The sequence below is a fragment of the Coenobita brevimanus genome, chromosome 3 (genome assembly GCF_032717465.1).
Source record: "Coenobita brevimanus isolate Jiangsu-jjx chromosome 3, ASM3271746v2, whole genome shotgun sequence".
Taxonomy (NCBI): domain Eukaryota; kingdom Metazoa; phylum Arthropoda; class Malacostraca; order Decapoda; family Coenobitidae; genus Coenobita; species Coenobita brevimanus.
This window is the reverse complement of record NC_136956.1, coordinates 11,138,505-11,162,366: the sequence shown is the minus strand read 5'-3', so window position 1 is coordinate 11,162,366 and position 23,862 is coordinate 11,138,505.

The following is a 23,862-nucleotide window of genomic DNA, read 5'->3' as shown; positions in this document are numbered from 1 at the left end:
ATGTAGAGACGATCAGTGGTCGCTCCCATAAAGAAAAGACAGAGACGATCTATGGTCGCTCACAACAAAATCAGGTAGAGACGATCAGTGGTCGCTCCCTGAAAGCCAAGGTAGAGACGATCGGCGGTCGCTCCCTCAGCACACTGGTAGAGACAATCAATGGTCGCTCCCATAAAGAAAAGACAGAGACGATCTATGGTCGCTCACAACAAAATCAGGTATAGACGATCGGCGGTCGCTCCCTGACAGCTAAGGTAGAGACGATCAGGGGTCGCTCCCTCAGCACACGGGTAGAGACGATCAATAGTCGCTCCCCTATAAAAAAGACAGAGATGATCTATGGTCGCTCACAACAAAATCAGGTAGAGACGATCAGTGGTCGCTCCCTGACAGCTAAGGTAGAGACGATCAACGGTCGCTCCCTCAGCACCCCGGTGGAGACGATCGACGGTCGCTCCCAGGGTATAGTGAGGAGGAAAGACCTCCCTGTCTCCCCCGGCCTCTGTTCCCTGCGCGAGGCCCTTGAGAAGATCCACCTGTCGGGCCCCCGTGACAGCCGCTGCCGCAGTCCTTCCCTGCCGGCGCCCCTGTCCATAGGAGACCGCAGTCCGTCGCCTCTTCCGGCCCGCCCCAGGACACCCGGGCGAGACCTCACCACGCCCCCGCGACGCCGGGACCTGACCCAGAGGTTCCTAGCCCTCTTCGGCCCCAGTCCGGAGCCCAGTCCGGAAGCCCCCGGACGTGAGAGGACGCCCTAGTGAGTCGCCCCGTGCCCTCCCGGCTCGCTCTACCCTGGCGACACCCTCAGCCGACCGGATCATCGCCGAGGTAACTGTGTTTCTCTCTACCAGAGATACGAGGATCCGCAATTGTGAAGTAGGTTAAGTGTGACTCCTTTTTTCTTAGAATAAGACTAGTGCAGTGATTTCATGTAATTTCCATTGGGGTAACCCAGGACATAATACTACATTAACGGGTGAGAATAGGGGTAGAGACCCCAAGTGAAGATACGTGCGAGTATCATCCCGAGTTTACTAAGGACTTCTCTCTAGAGCCCAAGGAAAGGATAATACATCATTAGAGTGCTATTGGTTAAACTCTGAGTAATACAGTGGAATAGAATTTACGAGTGTTCCGACTTTGTTACGCGTTGGGAAGTGCGAGCCTACATAACCTACCAGAGAGATGTGTAGTATATAAGTTGTGCTGACGGAAATCTAGTGTTGCCAAACTACGAGGACCGCGAGTGATAACTGTACTCCCTTGTTCTGCACGCTATCCCTGAAAACCCTCCCCACTCCTCACCCACGCTCTTGAAGTCCAAATAAGAACCAGAGTTAATTATCAAAGAATTCTTGCCAATAGAAAACACCTAAACTCCCTTGTTAATATCGGGCCTCATTAAGTATTACCATACTTCTCCCTCGCCGTTCTAAGTCACTCTCTGTGTCTCCCTCCCCCCCCCTCCTTCCTGGTAGATCACAAACCCCCCCCTCTCTCTCCCCTCCCGCACTCCGCGCGCACGGGTATTTACTGTACTAAGATTTGTTGTATTGTCATTAATATCTAGGAAGCTAGTATCCTGCGAGATACACAATATTTTAAATAAGGTTTTGTATTGCTCTATATTGTGATGTAATGTCTGCTGAAATGTCTTGTGTCTAACTGAAATAATATACGTGTATGGTGTTGCCGAAAGTTTTTATGTCCTGCCTCTCTTCATTGCACTAGCTCCGGTCTCGAAAGAGGACCCCGCTCAGTGTTGAGTTGATTTGGAACGAGAGGTCGAGCCAAATTCTACTCAGCATTACACTGGTGGCTAGCGGTGGTTCTAGATCCGAGCGTAGAAGAGAGGTAAATAGGAAATATTTGGAAAGATGGCAACTAAACCGCACGTCCAGTTATCCAAGTTTGACCCTGACCAATATGACATACAAACATATCTTGCAATAGTTAAACCCTTATTGGATATTGGCTTCGATAATGACCAACAAAAAATTGCAGTCACACTTCCACTACTGGGTAAAGCCGCAGCTAACATTGCGCCAAAAATTGTCCCAGAACTCACCTGGCAGAACTTTACAAAGTTCGCAGTCCAAGCCATCACCCCATCATTAGGGAAAGTGGTGGCTCTATCCAAGTTGGATAGCTTTACTTATAACGGGGATTTAGATAATACCCTGTTGCAGGCAAGAAGCCTGATTACTGCTGCCTACCCGGAATCAGACGAAGAAACCCGGGACCAGCACACCTTCAATACTCTGCTCCGAGTACTCCCAAGTGTTGTGAAGCAACACTTTACTATCCACGATCCGACAGGAGACATGGATAGGGATATACGGCTGATACGACGCCTCCTGACCGCCTGCCCTCCTCCACAACAAATCAATGTTGTCAAGAAATTCCCCACTCGGCCCCCGGCTCCCCCAGCCGCACCACGTCCGCCCCTGCCCCACACCAGCCCGACCCCGACGCCTAGCCCACCCAGGGCGTACCCCTCTCGTCGGCGCCCCGCCCCACGAGAAAACCCAAACTTAATTCTCATCAACCCGTGGGAATTCACAGCCTGCAACTCCCGTTGCCCCCTTCATGACGTACGGGACCAGCTGAAAGCTGCTCGCCGCAAAAGCACAACCCCGGGTCTGCGTAAGGTGTCCGCCCTAGAAGGCGAGGCCCCAGGGGACGAGCTGGCGCCAGCGGACGATCCCCCTCCAGGAGACTTAGAGCAGGAACAGGAACACGAGAGCCCTAACCAGCTGGATTTTTAGGCCCGCCCGCACCAACCCACGGTGGCGGGGGCCATCACCCCTAAGTATCGCCCCCCAGTGTACCACAAAATGAAAATCAACGGCGTGAAGGCCAGACTACTAGTCGATACGGGAGCAGCCAGATCCTGTCTTTACAGCCATTATTTCTCCCGCTACAAATCGCGGTTTGGCCCCCTCCGCCCCACTACCACCCACCTTATAGATGCGGGGGATGGCCCCCTGCCCATCCGTGGGGAAACTCGGGCCCTACGGGTCGACACCCACCAACCAGTATCTACCCAACACCCCTTCATCATTTTTTATTCCTCCTGCCAGAGCTATGACGGCTATTTAGGGCTGGACTTACTTCAAAAACTCGGAGCCACTATCGACTGTCGCAACCGACAACTCCAGTTCCACCCCCTACCCCGCTCCACCCCAGCCGTTTGTACCTGCACGCCGCAACCCCGGCCGGAGGACACACAAAAAAAAACCCTCGCACTCCTTCTTTTCCCCTTCTTCACCTCCCCCTTCCCCCGCGCAACCCCACCCCACTCTTGCCCCCTCCTTCCCTGCCACCGTTTCCGCCGCCGTTACCATCCCCTCACACCACGAGGCCTGGGTGCCCCTGAACAGGCCCTCAGGCCCATCCGTTTTGTTCTCCCCCCTCCTCCCTGCCGGACCCCTCTCCGCCTGCCTCGTTTCCCCTACCTTTCTCCCCCCCCACCGCGCTGCCATTCGCATCGCCAATCTCGCACCATCCCCTCTCACCCTTCCTAAAGGGCTTATCGTCGGAGAGATGGAAGAAGCCGAGCCCTGCGTCCCCTCCCCCCCCAATGCCCCGCCCCCCTTCCCCCCATCCCTGACCATCTCTCCGACCAACAGTCAGACGCCTTACGCCGCCTCCTCCTGGAGTTCCAGGATTTGTTTGCGGCAGGGCCCGCAGATATAGGACACACTACATACCTGTCTCACGAGATCCATACGACAGGCCCCCCGATACGACAGCCTTCCCGACGGAAGAACCCCCGACAGAGAGAAGAGGAAGACCGCCAAGTGCGCGAAATGGAAGAGGCGGGCGTTATTTCCCCCTCCACCAGCCCGTGGTCCTCCCCCGTCGTTCTAGTAAAAAAAAAGACGGCACGATGCGGTTTTGCATCGATTACCGCCGCGTGAACGATGTCACAATTAAGGATGCCACTCCCCTTCCCCGCATCGACGATTCCCTAGACTCCCTATACGGGGCGTCTTGGTTTTCTACCCTTGATCTCCAGTCTGGATATTGGCAGGTCCCAGTCCACCCGGATCATCGAGGCAAAACGGCCTTCTCTACCAGTAATGGCCGCCATTATGAGTTTAATGTCCTGCCATTCGGCCTCTGCAATGCCCCAGCCACGTTTTCCAGGCTGATGGAATCTGTTTTAAGCGGCCTCACTTGGGAGATCTGTTTGGCCTATCTTGATGATGTCATCGTTTTTTAGCCAAACTTGGGCCGATCATTTGCAGCGCCTCCGCTGAGTTTTCACCCGAATTCGCCAGGCAGGCCTCAAGTTACATCCAGCCAAATGTGTCTTGGCCGCAAAACCGTCGCGTTTCTAGGCCATACCATTTCCCAAGCAGGAATCTCCCCAGACCCCGATAAGCTGCACGCCATAGCGGACATACCACCTCCGCAAGATGTTCACGGCATTCGTGCCTTTTTGGGGCTCGCATCCTACTACCGCCGCTTCATGAAGGGGTTTGCACAAATTGCTAAACCTCTTCACGATCTGACGAGGAAAGGAGAACCTTTCCTCTGGACAGAGGACCGACCAACCGCCTTCCAACAGCTGAAAGACAAACTTATCTCGGCCCCCATCGTGGCCTTTCCCGACTATGCCCTCCCTTTTCGCCTCTACATGGACGTCTCCCTGGACGCAATTGGCGCTGTTCTAGCCCAGGTACAGGCCGGTCGGGAACACATTATTGCTTGTGCCAGCCGCACACTGAACCCGGCAGAGAAAAATTATGCCGCCACCAAGCGAGAATGCCTCGGCATAATCTGGTCCCTCCAATATTTTAGAGCTTATCTTTCTGGGATCCAAGTCACTATAATAACCGACCACCAATCACTCCAGTGGCTGCGACAATCGGATTCCCAGAACGCCCAAACCGTCCGATGGCGTGACACCCTAGAGGAATTTCAATATGAAATCTCGTACAGACCCGGGAAGCTCCACACTAATGCAGATGCCCTCTCCCGCCTTCCCATCCGCGCCGTCCAACCAGATCAGGACCTGCTAGAACTCTGGCACCACAAAGAACGCCCCCCCTGGATCCCAGCCTACCTGTTTCCCAAATTGTGCCGACAGGGCGACCACCTCTTGACCCCGTCCGGACACATCCTCTTGGCCCCCAATGCGGCACGTGACACCCTGCGCCAGTTACATGCCGACAACGGCATCCATTTGGGCACCAAAAATTGCTACAGGTATTTAATGACATCTACTGGGCCCCGAACCCCTCCACCCTCGCCAAGGAAATTATTCAAGCTTGCCGTGCCTGTGCGCTCGGGAAAGACATTACCCGGACCGCCGGGCCTTCTGGCCATATCACTGCCCACAAACCCTGGCAGCTCCTAGCAGTCGACGTGGTAGGACCTCTCCCTCCTAAATCAGGATATAAGTACGTGATCACGTTTGTTGACACGTACTCCAAGTTCATAATAGCCTGCCCCGCTAAAGAACATCACGCCGTCGCGGTCGCCGACGCCTTACTCCGACACGTTTTCCCCTACTTTGGCATTCCCCAGGCCATCCATTCTGACAATGCCCCCGAATTCTCCGGGAAAGTCTGGGAAGAGCTGGCCCGGATTTTTGGATACAAAATCTCCCACTCCTCACCATATTGGCCTCAAGGGAACGCGGTGTGTGAGCGCAGCCATCGTACCTTGGCAAATCAGCTGCGGACCAGAATCGAGGCTACCAAAGACAACGATTGGCCAGCGCACGTCAAAATCGTCCAGTGGGGCATGAATTCCTGCCCCAGAGAGGACGGGGTTTCCCCCCACGAGAGGGTCTTTGGCGAAACCCCCCTCCTACTACCCTTACGCCATCACTTGCAACCGCCCACCTCTGCCCCGGCGACAGACCCGCTGCACTCGCTAAAAGGCGGGTATACCACCTACAGCGAAACTTAGATCTTGGACCCGACACGGCCGCCAACCCCTACAAGCAGCGTGACACAGTAGTCATTGCCCAAATCAGGTAGAGACGATCAGTGGTCGCTCCCTGACAGCTAAGGTAGAGACGATCAACGGTCGCTCCCTCAGCACCCCGGTGGAGACGATCGACGGTCGCTCCCAGGGTATAGTGAGGAGGAAAGACCTCCCTGTCTCCCCGGCCTCTGTTCCCTGCGCGAGGCCCTTGAGAAGATCCACCTGTCGGGCCCCCGTGACAGCCGCTGCCGCAGTCCTTCCCTGCCGGCGCCCCTGTCCATAGGAGACCGCAGTCCGTCGCCTCTTCCGGCCCGCCCCAGGACACCCGGGCGAGACCTCACCACGCCCCCGCGACGCCGGGACCTGACCCAGAGGTTCCTAGCCCTCTTCGGCCCCAGTCCGGAGCCCAGTCTGGAAGCCCCCGGACGTGAGAGGACGCCCTAGTGAGTCGCCCCGTGCCCTCCCGGCTCGCTTCTACCCTGGCGACACCCTCAGCCGACCGGATCATCGCCGAGGTAACTGTGTTTCTCTCTACCAGAGATACGAGGATCCGCAATTGTGAAGTAGGTTAAGTGTGACTCCTTTTTTCTTAGAATAAAACTAGTGCAGTGATTTCATGTAATTTCCATTCGGGTAACCCAGGACATAATACTACATTAACGGGTGAGAATAGGGGTAGAGACCCCAAGTGAAGATACGTGCGAGTATCATCCTGAGTTTACTAAGGACTTCTCTCTAGAGCCCAAGGAAAGGATAATACATCATTAGAGTGCTATTGGTTAAACTCTGAGTAATACAGTGGAATAGAATTTACGAGTGTTCCGACTTTGTTACGCGTTGGGAAGTGCGAGCCTACATAACCTACCAGAGAGATGTGTAGTATATAAGTTGTGCTGACGGAAATCTAGTGTTGCCAAACTACGAGGACCGCGAGTGATAACTGTACTCCCTTGTTCTGCACGCTATCCCTGAAAACCCTCCCCACTCCTCACCCACGCTCTTGAAGTCCAAATAAGAACCAGAGTTAATTATCAAAGAATTCTTGCCAATAGAAAACACCTAAACTCCCTTGTTAATATCGGGCCTCATTAAGTATTACCATACTTCTCCTCGCCGTTCTAAGTCACTCTCTGTGTCTCCCTCCCCCCCCTCCTTCCTGGTAGATCACAAACCCCCCCCTCTCTCTCCCCTCCCGCACTCCGCGCGCACGGGTATTTACTGTACTAAGATTTGTTGTATTGTCATTAATATCTAGGAAGCTAGTATCCTGCGAGATACACAATATTTTAAATAAGGTTTTGTATTGCTCTATATTGTGATGTAATGTCTGCTGAAATGTCTTGTGTCTAACTGAAATAATATACGTGTATGGTGTTGCCGAAAGTTTTTATGTCCTGCCTCTCTTCATTGCACTAGCTCCGGTCTCGAAAGAGGACCCCGCTCAGTGTTGAGTTGATTTGGAACGAGAGGTCGAGCCAAATTCTACTCAGCATTACACTGGTGGCTAGCGGTGGTTCTAGATCCGAGCGTAGAAGAGAGGTAAATAGGAAATATTTGGAAAGATGGCAACTAAACCGCACGTCCAGTTATCCAAGTTTGACCCTGACCAATATGACATACAAACATATCTTGCAATAGTTAAACCCTTATTGGATATTGGCTTCGATAATGACCAACAAAAATTGCAGTCACACTTCCACTACTGGGTAAAGCCGCAGCTAACATTGCGCCAAAAATTGTCCCAGAACTCACCTGGCAGAACTTTACAAAGTTCGCAGTCCAAGCCATCACCCCATCATTAGGGAAAGTGGTGGCTCTATCCAAGTTGGATAGCTTTACTTATAACGGGGATTTAGATAATACCCTGTTGCAGGCAAGAAGCCTGATTACTGCTGCCTACCCGGAATCAGACGAAGAAACCCGGGACCAGCACACCTTCAATACTCTGCTCCGAGTACTCCCAAGTGTTGTGAAGCAACACTTTACTATCCACGATCCGACAGGAGACATGGATAGGGATATACGGCTGATATGACGCCTCCTGACCGCCTGCCCTCCTCCACAACAAATCAATGTTGTCAAGAAATTCCCCACTCGGCCCCCGGCTCCCCCAGCCGCACCACGTCCACCCCTGCCCCACACCAGCCCGACCCCGACGCCTAGCCCACCCAGGGCGTACCCCTCTCGTCGGCGCCCCGCCCCACGAGAAAACCCAAACTTAATTCTCATCAACCCGTGGGAATTCACAGCCTGCAACTCCCGTTGCCCCCTTCATGACGTACGGGACCAGCTGAAAGCTGCTCGCCGCAAAAGCACAACCCCGGGTCTGCGTAAGGTGTCCGCCCTAGAAGGCGAGGCCCCAGGGGACGAGCTGGCGCCAGCGGACGATCCCCCTCCAGGAGACTTAGAGCAGGAACAGGAACACGAGAGCCCTAACCAGCTGGATTTTTAGGCCCGCCCCCGCACCAACCCACGGTGGCGGGGGCCATCACCCCTAAGTATCGCCCCCCAGTGTACCACAAAATGAAAATCAACGGCGTGAAGGCCAGACTACTAGTCGATACGGGAGCAGCCAGATCCTGTCTTTACAGCCATTATTTCTCCCGCTACAAATCGCGGTTTGGCCCCCTCCGCCCCACTACCACCCACCTTATAGATGCGGGGGATGGCCCCCTGCCCATCCGTGGGGAAACTCGGGCCCTACGGGTCGACACCCACCAACCAGTATCTACCCAACACCCCTTCATCATTTTTTATTCCTCCTGCCAGAGCTATGACGGCTATTTAGGGCTGGACTTACTTCAAAAACTCGGAGCCACTATCGACTGTCGCAACCGACAACTCCAGTTCCACCCCCTACCCCGCTCCACCCCAGCCGTTTGTACCTGCACGCCGCAACCCCGGCCGGAGGACACACAAAAAAAAAACCCTCGCACTCCTTCTTTTCCCCTTCTTCACCTCCCCCTTCCCCCGCGCAACCCCACCCCACTCTTGCCCCCTCCTTCCCTGCCACCGTTTCCGCTGCCGTTACCATCCCCTCACACCACGAGGCCTGGGTGCCCCTGAACAGGCCCTCAGGCCCATCCGTTTTGTTCTCCCCCCTCCTCCCTGCCGGACCCCTCTCTGCCTGCCTCGTTTCCCCTACCTTTCTCCCCCCCCACCGCGCTGCCATTCGCATCGCCAATCTCGCACCATCCCCTCTCACCCTTCCTAAAGGGCTTATTGTCGGAGAGATGGAAGAAGCCGAGCCCTGCGTCCCTTCCCCCCCCCAATGCCCCGCCCCCCTTCCCCCCATCCCTGACCATCTCTCCGACCAACAGTCAGACGCCTTACGCCGCCTCCTCCTGGAGTTCCAGGATTTGTTTGCGGCAGGGCCCGCAGATATAGGACACACTACATACCTGTCTCACGAGATCCATACGACAGGCCCCCCGATACGACAGCCTTCCCGACGGAAGAACCCCCGACAGAGAGAAGAGGAAGACCGCCAAGTGCGCGAAATGGAAGAGGCGGGCGTTATTTCCCCTCCACCAGCCCGTGGTCCTCCCCCGTCGTTCTAGTAAAAAGACGGCACGATGCGGTTTTGCATCGATTACCGCCGCGTGAACGATGTCACAATTAAGGATGCCACTCCCCTTCCCCGCATCGACGATTCCCTAGACTCCCTATACGGGGCGTCTTGGTTTTCTACCCTTGATCTCCAGTCTGGATATTGGCAGGTCCCAGTCCACCCGGATCATCGAGGCAAAACGGCCTTCTCTACCAGTAATGGCCGCCATTATGAGTTTAATGTCCTGCCATTCGGCCTCTGCAATGCCCCAGCCACGTTTTCCAGGCTGATGGAATCTGTTTTAAGCGGCCTCACTTGGGAGATCTGTTTGGCCTATCTTGATGATGTCATCGTTTTTTAGCCAAACTTGGGCCGATCATTTGCAGCGCCTCCGCTGAGTTTTCACCCGAATTCGCCAGGCAGGCCTCAAGTTACATCCAGCCAAATGTGTCTTGGCCGCAAAAACCGTCGCGTTTCTAGGCCATACCATTTCCCAAGCAGGAATCTCCCCAGACCCCGATAAGCTGCACGCCATAGCGGACATACCACCTCCGCAAGATGTTCACGGCATTCGTGCCTTTTTGGGGCTCGCATCCTACTACCGCCGCTTCATGAAGGGGTTTGCACAAATTGCTAAACCTCTTCACGATCTGACGAGGAAAGGAGAACCTTTCCTCTGGACAGAGGACCGACCAACCGCCTTCCAACAGCTGAAAGACAAACTTATCTCGGCCCCCATCGTGGCCTTTCCCGACTATGCCCTCCCTTTTCGCCTCTACATGGACGTCTCCCTGGACGCAATTGGCGCTGTTCTAGCCCAGGTACAGGCCGGTCGGGAACACATTATTGCTTGTGCCAGCCGCACACTGAACCCGGCAGAGAAAAAATTATGCCGCCACCAAGCGAGAATGCCTCGGCATAATCTGGTCCCTCCAATATTTTAGAGCTTATCTTTCTGGGATCCAAGTCACTATAATAACCGACCACCAATCACTCCAGTGGCTGCGACAATCGGATTCCCAGAACGCCCAAACCGTCCGATGGCGTGACACCCTAGAGGAATTTCAATATGAAATCTCGTACAGACCCGGGAAGCTCCACACTAATGCAGATGCCCTCTCCCGCCTTCCCATCCGCGCCGTCCAACCAGATCAGGACCTGCTAGAACTCTGGCACCACAAAGAACGCCCCCCCTGGATCCCAGCCTACCTGTTTCCCAAATTGTGCCGACAGGGCGACCACCTCTTGACCCCGTCCGGACACATCCTCTTGGCCCCCAATGCGGCACGTGACACCCTGCGCCAGTTACATGCCGACAACGGCATCCATTTGGGCACCAAAAAATTGCTACAGGTATTTAATGACATCTACTGGGCCCCGAACCCTTCACCCTCGCCAAGGAAATTATTCAAGCTTGCCGTGCCTGTGCGCTCGGGAAAGACATTACCCGGACCGCCGGGCCTTCTGGCCATATCACTGCCCACAAACCCTGGCAGCTCCTAGCAGTCGACGTGGTAGGACCTCTCCCTCCTAAATCAGGATATAAGTACGTGATCACGTTTGTTGACACGTACTCCAAGTTCATAATAGCCTGCCCCGCTAAAGAACATCACGCCGTCGCGGTCGCCGACGCCTTACTCCGACACGTTTTCCCCTACTTTGGCATTCCCCAGGCCATCCATTCTGACAATGCCCCCGAATTCTCCGGGAAAGTCTGGGAAGAGCTGGCCCGGATTTTTGGATACAAAATCTCCCACTCCTCACCATATTGGCCTCAAGGGAACGCGGTGTGTGAGCGCAGCCATCGTACCTTGGCAAATCAGCTGCGGACCAGAATCGAGGCTACCAAAGACAACGATTGGCCAGCGCACGTCAAAATCGTCCAGTGGGGCATGAATTCCTGCCCCAGAGAGGACGGGGTTTCCCCACGAGAGGGTCTTTGGCGAAACCCCCCTCCTACTACCCTTACGCCATCACTTGCAACCGCCCACCTCTGCCCCGGCGACAGACCCGCTGCACTCGCTAAAAAGGCGGGTATACCACCTACAGCGAAACTTAGATCTTGGACCCGACACGGCCGCCAACCCCTACAAGCAGCGTGACACAGTAGTCATTGCCCAAATCAGGTAGAGACGATCAGTGGTCGCTCCCTGACAGCTAAGGTAGAGACGATCAACGGTCGCTCCCTCAGCACCCCGGTGGAGACGATCGACGGTCGCTCCCAGGGTATAGTGAGGAGGAAAGACCTCCCTGTCTCCCCCGGCCTCTGTTCCCTGCGCGAGGCCCTTGAGAAGATCCACCTGTCGGGCCCCCGTGACAGCCGCTGCCGCAGTCCTTCCCTGCCGGCGCCCCTGTCCATAGGAGACCGCAGTCCGTCGCCTCTTCCGGCCCGCCCCAGGACACCCGGGCGAGACCTCACCACGCCCCCGCGACGCCGGGACCTGACCCAGAGGTTCCTAGCCCTCTTCGGCCCCAGTCCGGAGCCCAGTCTGGAAGCCCCCGGACGTGAGAGGACGCCCTAGTGAGTCGCCCCGTGCCCTCCCGGCTCGCTCTACCCTGGCGACACCCTCAGCCGACCGGATCATCGCCGAGGTAACTGTGTTTCTCTCTACCAGAGATACGAGGATCCGCAATTGTGAAGTAGGTTAAGTGTGACTCCTTTTTTCTTAGAATAAAACTAGTGCAGTGATTTCATGTAATTTCCATTCGGGTAACCCAGGACATAATACTACATTAACGGGTGAGAATAGGGGTAGAGACCCCAAGTGAAGATACGTGCGAGTATCATCCCGAGTTTACTAAGGACTTCTCTCTAGAGCCCAAGGAAAGGATAATACATCATTAGAGTGCTATTGGTTAAACTCTGAGTAATACAGTGGAATAGAATTTACGAGTGTTCCGACTTTGTTACGCGTTGGGAAGTGCGAGCCTACATAACCTACCAGAGAGATGTGTAGTATATAAGTTGTGCTGACGGAAATCTAGTGTTGCCAAACTACGAGGACCGCGAGTGATAACTGTACTCCCTTGTTCTGCACGCTATCCCTGAAAACCCTCCCCACTCCTCACCCACGCTCTTGAAGTCCAAATAAGAACCAGAGTTAATTATCAAAGAATTCTTGCCAATAGAAAACACCTAAACTCCCTTGTTAATATCGGGCCTCATTAAGTATTACCATACTTCTCCCTCGCCGTTCTAAGTCACTCTCTGTGTCTCCCTCCCCCCCCCTCCTTCCTGGTAGATCACAAACCCCCCCCTCTCTCTCCCCTCCCTCACTCCGCGCGCACGGGTATTTACTGTACTAAGATTTGTTGTATTGTCATTAATATCTAGGAAGCTAGTATCCTGCGAGATACACAATATTTTAAATAAGGTTTTGTATTGCTCTATATTGTGATGTAATGTCTGCTGAAATGTCTTGTGTCTAACTGAAATAATATACGTGTATGGTGTTGCCGAAAGTTTTTATGTCCTGCCTCTCTTCATTGCACTAGCTCCGGTCTCGAAAGAGGACCCCGCTCAGTGTTGAGTTGATTTGGAACGAGAGGTCGAGCCAAAATTCTACTCAGCATTACACTGGTGGCTAGCGGTGGTTCTAGATCCGAGCGTAGAAGAGAGGTAAATAGGAAATATTTGGAAAGATGGCAACTAAACCGCACGTCCAGTTATCCAAGTTTGACCCTGACCAATATGACATACAAACATATCTTGCAATAGTTAAACCCTTATTGGATATTGGCTTCGATAATGACCAACAAAAAATTGCAGTCACACTTCCACTACTGGGTAAAGCCGCAGCTAACATTGCGCCAAAAATTGTCCCAGAACTCACCTGGCAGAACTTTACAAAGTTCGCAGTCCAAGCCATCACCCCATCATTAGGGAAAGTGGTGGCTCTATCCAAGTTGGATAGCTTTACTTATAACGGGGATTTAGATAATACCCTGTTGCAGGCAAGAAGCCTGATTACTGCTGCCTACCCGGAATCAGACGAAGAAACCCGGGACCAGCACACCTTCAATACTCTGCTCCGAGTACTCCCAAGTGTTGTGAAGCAACACTTTACTATCCACGATCCGACAGGAGACATGGATAGGGGATATACGGCTGATACGACGCCTCCTGACCGCCTGCCCTCCTCCACAACAAATCAATGTTGTCAAGAAATTCCCCACTCGGCCCCCGGCTCCCCAGCCGCACCACGTCCGCCCCTGCCCCACACCAGCCCGACCCCGACGCCTAGCCCACCCAGGGCGTACCCCTCTCGTCGGCGCCCCGCCCCACGAGAAAACCCAAACTTAATTCTCATCAACCCGTGGGAATTCACAGCCTGCAACTCCCGTTGCCCCCTTCATGACGTACGGGACCAGCTGAAAGCTGCTCGCCGCAAAAGCACAACCCCGGGTCTGCGTAAGGTGTCCGCCCTAGAAGGCGAGGCCCCAGGGGACGAGCTGGCGCCAGCGGACGATCCCCTCCAGGAGACTTAGAGCAGGAACAGGAACACGAGAGCCCTAACCAGCTGGATTTTTAGGCCCGCCCCCGCACCAACCCACGGTGGCGGGGGCCATCACCCCTAAGTATCGCCCCCCAGTGTACCACAAAATGAAAATCAACGGCGTGAAGGCCAGACTACTAGTCGATACGGGAGCAGCCAGATCCTGTCTTTACAGCCATTATTTCTCCCGCTACAAATCGCGGTTTGGCCCCCTCCGCCCCACTACCACCCACCTTATAGATGCGGGGGATGGCCCCCTGCCCATCCGTGGGGAAACTCGGGCCCTACGGGTCGACACCCACCAACCAGTATCTACCCAACACCCCTTCATCATTTTTTATTCCTCCTGCCAGAGCTATGACGGCTATTTAGGGCTGGACTTACTTCAAAAACTCGGAGCCACTATCGACTGTCGCAACCGACAACTCCAGTTCCACCCCCTACCCCGCTCCACCCCAGCCGTTTGTACCTGCACGCCGCAACCCCGGCCGGAGGACACACAAAAAAAAAAACCCTCGCACTCCTTCTTTTCCCCTTCTTCACCTCCCCCTTCCCCCGCGCAACCCCACCCCACTCTTGCCCCCTCCTTCCCTGCCACCGTTTCCGCCGCCGTTACCATCCCCTCACACCACGAGGCCTGGGTGCCCCTGAACAGGCCCTCAGGCCCATCCGTTTTGTTCTCCCCCCTCCTCCCTGCCGGACCCCTCTCCGCCTGCCTCGTTTCCCCTACCTTTCTCCCCCCCCACCGCGCTGCCATTCGCATCGCCAATCTCGCACCATCCCCTCTCACCCTTCCTAAAGGGCTTATCGTCGGAGAGATGGAAGAAGCCGAGCCCTGCGTCCCTTCCCCCCCAAATGCCCCTCCCCCTCCCCCCATCCCTGACCATCTCTCCGACCAACAGTCAGACGCCTTACGCCGCCTCCTCCTGGAGTTCCAGGATTTGTTTGCGGCAGGGCCCGCAGATATAGGACACACTACATACCTGTCTCACGAGATCCATACGACAGGCCCCCCGATACGACAGCCTTCCCGACGGAAGAACCCCCGACAGAGAGAAGGAAGACCGCCAAGTGCGCGAAATGGAAGAGGCGGGCGTTATTTCCCCCTCCACCAGCCCGTGGTCCTCCCCCGTCGTTCTAGTAAAAAAAAAGACGGCACGATGCGGTTTTGCATCGATTACCGCCGCGTGAACGATGTCACAATTAAGGATGCCACTCCCCTTCCCCGCATCGACGATTCCCTAGACTCCCTATACGGGGCGTCTTGGTTTTCTACCCTTGATCTCCAGTCTGGATATTGGCAGGTCCCAGTCCACCCGGATCATCGAGGCAAAACGGCCTTCTCTACCAGTAATGGCCGCCATTATGAGTTTAATGTCCTGCCATTCGGCCTCTGCAATGCCCCAGCCACGTTTTCCAGGCTGATGGAATCTGTTTTAAGCGGCCTCACTTGGGAGATCTGTTTGGCCTATCTTGATGATGTCATCGTTTTTTAGCCAAACTTGGGCCGATCATTTGCAGCGCCTCCGCTGAGTTTTCACCCGAATTCGCCAGGCAGGCCTCAAGTTACATCCAGCCAAATGTGTCTTGGCCGCAAAAACCGTCGCGTTTCTAGGCCATACCATTTCCCAAGCAGGAATCTCCCCAGACCCCGATAAGCTGCACGCCATAGCGGACATACCACCTCCGCAAGATGTTCACGGCATTCGTGCCTTTTTGGGGCTCGCATCCTACTACCGCCGCTTCATGAAGGGGTTTGCACAAATTGCTAAACCTCTTCACGATCTGACGAGGAAAGGAGAACCTTTCCTCTGGACAGAGGACCGACCAACCGCCTTCCAACAGCTGAAAGACAAACTTATCTCGGCCCCCATCGTGGCCTTTCCCGACTATGCCCTCCCTTTTCGCCTCTACATGGACGTCTCCCTGGACGCAATTGGCGCTGTTCTAGCCCAGGTACAGGCCGGTCGGGAACACATTATTGCTTGTGCCAGCCGCACACTGAACCCGGCAGAGAAAAATTATGCCGCCACCAAGCGAGAATGCCCCGGCATAATCTGGTCCCTCCAATATTTTAGAGCTTATCTTTCTGGGATCCAAGTCACTATAATAACCGACCACCAATCACTCCAGTGGCTGCGACAATCGGATTCCCAGAACGCCCAAACCGTCCGATGGCGTGACACCCTAGAGGAATTTCAATATGAAATCTCGTACAGACCCGGGAAGCTCCACACTAATGCAGATGCCCTCTCCCGCCTTCCCATCCGCGCCGTCCAACCAGATCAGGACCTGCTAGAACTCTGGCACCACAAAGAACGCCCCCCCTGGATCCCAGCCTACCTGTTTCCCAAATTGTGCCGACAGGGCGACCACCTCTTGACCCCGTCCGGACACATCCTCTTGGCCCCCAATGCGGCACGTGACACCCTGCGCCAGTTACATGCCGACAACGGCATCCATTTGGGCACCAAAAATTGCTACAGGTATTTAATGACATCTACTGGGCCCCGAACCCTCCACCCTCGCCAAGGAAATTATTCAAGCTTGCCGTGCCTGTGCGCTCGGGAAAGACATTACCCGGACCGCCGGGCCTTTCTGGCCATATCACTGCCCACAAACCCTGGCAGCTCCTAGCAGTCGACGTGGTAGGACCTCTCCCTCCTAAATCAGGATATAAGTACGTGATCACGTTTGTTGACACGTACTCCAAGTTCATAATAGCCTGCCCCGCTAAAGAACATCACGCCGTCGCGGTCGCCGACGCCTTACTCCGACACGTTTTCCCCTACTTTGGCATTCCCCAGGCCATCCATTCTGACAATGCCCCCGAATTCTCCGGGAAAGTCTGGGAAGAGCTGGCCCGGATTTTTGGATACAAAATCTCCCACTCCTCACCATATTGGCCTCAAGGGAACGCGGTGTGTGAGCGCAGCCATCGTACCTTGGCAAATCAGCTGCGGACCAGAATCGAGGCTACCAAAGACAACGATTGGCCAGCGCACGTCAAAATCGTCCAGTGGGGCATGAATTCCTGCCCCAGAGAGGACGGGGTTTCCCCCCACGAGAGGGTCTTTGGCGAAACCCCCCTCCTACTACCCTTACGCCATCACTTGCAACCGCCCACCTCTGCCCCGGCGACAGACCCGCTGCACTCGCTAAAAGGCGGGTATACCACCTACAGCGAAACTTAGATCTTGGACCCGACACGGCCGCCAACCCCTACAAGCAGCGTGACACAGTAGTCATTGCCCAAATCAGGTAGAGACGATCAGTGGTCGCTCCCTGACAGCTAAGGTAGAGACGATCAACGGTCGCTCCCTCAGCACTCCCGGTGGAGACGATCGACGGTCGCTCCCAGGGTATAGTGAGGAGGAAAGACCTCCCTGTCTCCCCGGCCTCTGTTCCCTGCGCGAGGCCCTTGAGAAGATCCACCTGTCGGGCCCCCGTGACAGCCGCTGCCGCAGTCCTTCCCTGCCGGCGCCCCTGTCCATAGGAGACCGCAGTCCGTCGCCTCTTCCGGCCCGCCCCAGGACACCCGGGCGAGACCTCACCACGCCCCCGCTGACGCCGGGACCTGACCCAGAGGTTCCTAGCTCCTCTTCGGCCCCAGTCCGGAGCCCAGTCTGGAAGCCCCCGGACGTGAGAGGACGCCCTAGTGAGTCGCCCCGTGCCCTCCCGGCTCGCTCTACCCTGGCGACACCCTCAGCCGACCGGATCATCGCCGAGGTAACTGTGTTTCTCTCTACCAGAGATACGAGGATCCGCAATTGTGAAGTAGGTTAAGTGTGACTCCTTTTTTCTTAGAATAAAACTAGTGCAGTGATTTCATGTAATTTCCATTCGGGTAACTCCAGGACATAATACTACATTAACGGGTGAGAATAGGGTAGAGACCCCAAGTGAAGATACGTGCGAGTATCATCCCGAGTTTACTAAGGACTTCTCTCTAGAGCCCAAGGAAAGGATAATACATCATTAGAGTGCTATTGGTTAAACTCTGAGTAATACAGTGGAATAGAATTTACGAGTGTTCCGACTTTGTTACGCGTTGGGAAGTGCGAGCCTACATAACCTACCAGAGAGATGTGTAGTATATAAGTTGTGCTGACGGAAATCTAGTGTTGCCAAACTACGAGGACCGCGAGTGATAACTGTACTCCCTTGTTCTGCACGCTATCCCTGAAAACCCTCCCCACTCCCTCACCCACGCTCTTGAAGTCCAAATAAGAACCAGAGTTAATTATCAAAGAATTCTTGCCAATAGAAAACACCTAAACTCCCTTGTTAATATCGGGCCTCATTAAGTATTACCATACTTCTCCCTCGCCGTTCTAAGTCACTCTCTGTGTCTCCCTCCCCCCCCCTCCTTCCTGGTAGATCACAAACCCCCCCCTCTCTCCTCCCGCACTCCGCGCGCACGGGTATTTACTGTACTAAGATTTGTTGTATTGTCATTAATATCTAGGAAGCTAGTATCCTGCGAGATACACAATATTTTAAATAAGGTTTTGTATTGCTCTATATTGTGATGTAATGTCTGCTGAAATGTCTTGTGTCTAACTGAAATAATATACGTGTATGGTGTTGCCGAAAGTTTTTATGTCCTGCCTCTCTTCATTGCACTAGCTCCGGTCTCGAAAGAGGACCCCGCTCAGTGTTGAGTGATTTGGAACGAGAGGTCGAGCCAAATTCTACTCAGCATTACACTGGTGGCTAGCGGTGGTTCTAGATCCGAGCGTAGAAGAGAGGTAAATAGGAAATATTTGGAAAGATGGCAACTAAACCGCACGTCCAGTTATCCAAGTTTGACCCTGACCAATATGACATACAAACATATCTTGCAATAGTTAAACCCTTATTGGATATTGGCTTCGATAATGACCAACAAAAAATTGCAGTCACACTTCCACTACTGGGTAAAGCCGCAGCTAACATTGCGCCAAAAATTGTCCCAGAACTCACCTGGCAGAACTTTACAAAGTTCGCAGTCCAAGCCATCACCCCATCATTAGGGAAAGTGGTGGCTCTATCCAAGTTGGATAGCTTTACTTATAACGGGGATTTAGATAATACCCTGTTGCAGGCAAGAAGCCTGATTACTGCTGCCTACCCGGAATCAGACGAAGAAACCCGGGACCAGCACACCTTCAATACTCTGCTCCGAGTACTCCCAAGTGTTGTGAAGCAACACTTTACTATCCACGATCCGACAGGAGACATGGATAGGGATATACGGCTGATACGACGCCTCCTGACCGCCTGCCCTCCTCCACAACAAATCAATGTTGTCAAGAAATTCCCCACTCGGCCCCCGGCTCCCCCAGCCGCACCACGTCCGCCCCTGCCCCACACCAGCCCGACCCCGACGCCTAGCCCACCCAGGGCGTACCCCTCTCGTCGGCGCCCCGCCCCACGAGAAAACCCAAACTTAATTCTCATCAACCCGTGGGAATTCACAGCCTGCAACTCCCGTTGCCCCCTTCATGACGTACGGGACCAGCTGAAAGCTGCTCGCCGCAAAAGCACAACCCCGGGTCTGCGTAAGGTGTCCGCCCTAGAAGGCGAGGCCCCAGGGGACGAGCTGGCGCCAGCGGACGATCCCCCTCCAGGAGACTTAGAGCAGGAACAGGAACACGAGAGCCCTAACCAGCTGGATTTTTAGGCCCGCCCCCGCACCAACCCACGGTGGCGGGGGCCATCACCCCTAAGTATCGCCCCCCAGTGTACCACAAAATGAAAATCAACGGCGTGAAGGCCAGACTACTAGTCGATACGGGAGCAGCCAGATCCTGTCTTTACAGCCATTATTTCTCCCGCTACAAATCGCGGTTTGGCCCGCTCCGCCCCACTACCACCCACCTTATAGATGCGGGGGAGTGCCCCCTGCCCATCCGTGGGGAAACTCGGGCCCTACGGGTCGACACCCACCAACCAGTATCTACCCAACACCCCTTCATCATTTTTTATTCCTCCTGCCAGAGCTATGACGGCTATTTAGGGCTGGACTTACTTCAAAAACTCGGAGCCACTATCGACTGTCGCAACCGACAACTCCAGTTCCACCCCCTACCCCGCTCCACCCCAGCCGTTTGTACCTGCACGCCGCAACCCCGGCCGGAGGACACACAAAAAAAAAAAACCCTCGCACTCCTTCTTTTCCCCTTCTTCACCTCCCCCTTCCCCCGCGCAACCCCACCCCACTCTTGCCCCCTCCTTCCCTGCCACCGTTTCCGCCGCCGTTACCATCCCCACACACCACGAGGCCTGGGTGCCCCAGAACAGGCCCACACGCCCAACCCGTTTGTTCTCCCCCTCCTCCCTGCCGGACCCCTCTCCGACTGCCTCATTTCCCCTACCTTTCTCCCCTCTGACCGCTCTGCCATTCGCATCGCCAATCTCGCACCATCCCCTCTCACCCTTCCTAAAGGGCTTATCGTCGGAGAGATGGAAGAAGCCGAGCCCTGCGTCCCTTCCCCCCCAATGCCCCGCCCCCTTCCCCCAGCCCTGACCATCTCTCCGACCAACAGTCAGACGCCTTACGCCGCCTCCTCCTGGAGTTCCAGGATTTGTTTGCGGCAGGGCCCGCAGATATAGGACACACGACATACCTGTCTCACGAGATCCATACGACAGGCCCCGATACGACAGCCTGCCCGACGGAAGAACCCCCGACCGACAGAAGAGGAAGACCGCCATGTGCGCGAAATGGAAGAGGCGGGCGTTATTTCCCTCCACCAGCCCGTGGTCCTCCCCCGTCGTTCTAGTAAAAAAAAAGACGGCACGATGCGGTTTTGCATCGATTACCGCCGCGTGAACGATGTCACAATTAAGGATGCCACTCCCCTTCCCCGCATCGACGATTCCCTAGACTCCCTATACGGGGCGTCTTGGTTTTCTACCCTTGATCTCCAGTCTGGATATTGGCAGGTCCCAGTCCACCCGGATCATCGAGGCAAAACGGCCTTCTCTACCAGTAATGGCCGCCATTATGAGTTTAATGTCCTGCCATTCGGCCTCTGCAATGCCCCAGCCACGTTTTCCAGGCTGATGGAATCTGTTTTAAGCGGCCTCACTTGGGAGATCTGTTTGGCCTATCTTGATGATGTCATCGTTTTTTAGCCAAACTTGGGCCGATCATTTGCAGCGCCTCCGCTGAGTTTTCACCCGAATTCGCCAGGCAGGCCTCAAGTTACATCCAGCCAAATGTGTCTTGGCCGCAAAACCGTCGCGTTTCTAGGCCATACCATTTCCCAAGCAGGAATCTCCCCAGACCCCGATAAGCTGCACGCCATAGCGGACATACCACCTCCGCAAGATGTTCACGGCATTCGTGCCTTTGGGGCTCGCATCCTACTACCGCCGCTTCATGAAGGGGTTTGCACAAATTGCTAAACCTCTTCACGATCTGACGAGGAAAGGAGAACCTTTCCTCTGGACAGAGGACCGACCAACCGCCTTCCAACAGCTGAAAGACAAACTTATCTCGGCCCCCATCGTGGCCTTTCCCGACTATGCCCTCCCTTTTCGCCTCTACATGGACGTCTCCCTGGACGCAATTGGCGCTGTTCTAGCCCAGGTACAGGCCGGTCGGGAACACATTATTGCTTGTGCCAGCCGCACACTGAACCCGGCAGAGAAAAATTATGCCGCCACCAAGCGAGAATGCCCCGGCATAATCTGGTCCCTCCAATATTTTAGAGCTTATCTTTCTGGGATCCAAGTCACTATAATAACCGACCACCAATCACTCCAGTGGCTGCGACAATCGGATTCCCAGAACGCCCAAACCGTCCGATGGCGTGACACCCTAGAGGAATTTCAATATGAAATCTCGTACAGACCCGGGAAGCTCCACACTAATGCAGATGCCCTCTCCCGCCTTCCCATCCGCGCCGTCCAACCAGATCAGGACCTGCTAGAACTCTGGCACCACAAAGAACGCCCCCCCTGGATCCCAGCCTACCTGTTTCCCAAATTGTGCCGACAGGGCGACCACCTCTTGACCCCGTCCGGACACATCCTCTTGGCCCCCAATGCGGCACGTGACACCCTGCGCCAGTTACATGCCGACAACGGCATCCATTTGGGCACCAAAAAATTGCTACAGGTATTTAATGACATCTACTGGGCCCCGAACCCCTCCACCCTCGCCAAGGAAATTATTCAAGCTTGCCGTGCCTGTGCGCTCGGGAAAGACATTACCCGGACCGCCGGGCCTTCTGGCCATATCACTGCCCACAAACCCTGGCAGCTCCTAGCAGTCGACGTGGTAGGACCTCTCCCTCCTAAATCAGGATATAAGTACGTGATCACGTTTGTTGACACGTACTCCAAGTTCATAATAGCCTGCCCCGCTAAAGAACATCACGCCGTCGCGGTCGCCGACGCCTTACTCCGACACGTTTTCCCCTACTTTGGCATTCCCCAGGCCATCCATTCTGACAATGCCCCCGAATTCTCCGGGAAAGTCTGGGAAGAGCTGGCCCGGATTTTTGGATACAAAATCTCCCACTCCTCACCATATTGGCCTCAAGGGAACGCGGTGTGTGAGCGCAGCCATCGTACCTTGGCAAATCAGCTGCGGACCAGAATCGAGGCTACCAAAGACAACGATTGGCCAGCGCACGTCAAAATCGTCCAGTGGGGCATGAATTCCTGCCCCAGAGAGGACGGGGTTTCCCCCCACGAGAGGGTCTTTGGCGAAACCCCCCTCCTACTACCCTTACGCCATCACTTGCAACCGCCCACCTCTGCCCCGGCGACAGACCCGCTGCACTCGCTAAAAAGGCGGGTATACCACCTACAGCGAAACTTAGATCTTGGACCCGACACGGCCGCCAACCCCTACAAGCAGCGTGACACAGTAGTCATTGCCCAAATCAGGTAGAGACGATCAGTGGTCGCTCCCTGACAGCTAAGGTAGAGACGATCAACGGTCGCTCCCTCAGCACCCCGGTGGAGACGATCGACGGTCGCTCCCAGGGTATAGTGAGGAGGAAAGACCTCCCTGTCTCCCCCGGCCTCTGTTCCCTGCGCGAGGCCCTTGAGAAGATCCACCTGTCGGGCCCCCGTGACAGCCGCTGCCGCAGTCCTTCCCCTGCCGGCGCCCCTGTCCATAGGAGACCGCAGTCCGTCGCCTCTTCCGGCCCGCCCCAGGACACCCGGGCGAGACCTCACCACGCCCCCGCGACGCCGGGACCTGACCCAGAGGTTCCTAGCCCTCTTCGGCCCCAGTCCGGAGCCCAGTCTGGAAGCCCCCGGACGTGAGAGGACGCCCTAGTGAGTCGCCCCGTGCCCTCCCGGCTCGCTCTACCCTGGCGACACCCTCAGCCGACCGGATCATCGCCGAGGTAACTGTGTTTCTCTCTACCAGAGATACGAGGATCCGCAATTGTGAAGTAGGTTAAGTGTGACTCCTTTTTTCTTAGAATAAAACTAGTGCAGTGATTTCATGTAATTTCCATTGGGGTAACCCAGGACATAATACTACATTAACGGGTGAGAATAGGGGTAGAGACCCCAAGTGAAGATACGTGCGAGTATCATCCCGAGTTTACTAAGGACTTCTCTCTAGAGCCCAAGGAAAGGATAATACATCATTAGAGTGCTATTGGTTAAACTCTGAGTAATACAGTGGAATAGAATTTACGAGTGTTCCGACTTTGTTACGCGTTGGGAAGTGCGAGCCTACATAACCTACCAGAGAGATGTGTAGTATATAAGTTGTGCTGACGGAAATCTAGTGTTGCCAAACTACGAGGACCGCGAGTGATAACTGTACTCCCTTGTTCTGCACGCTATCCCTGAAAACCCTCCCCACTCCTCACCCACGCTCTTGAAGTCCAAGTAAGAACCAGAGTTAATTATCAA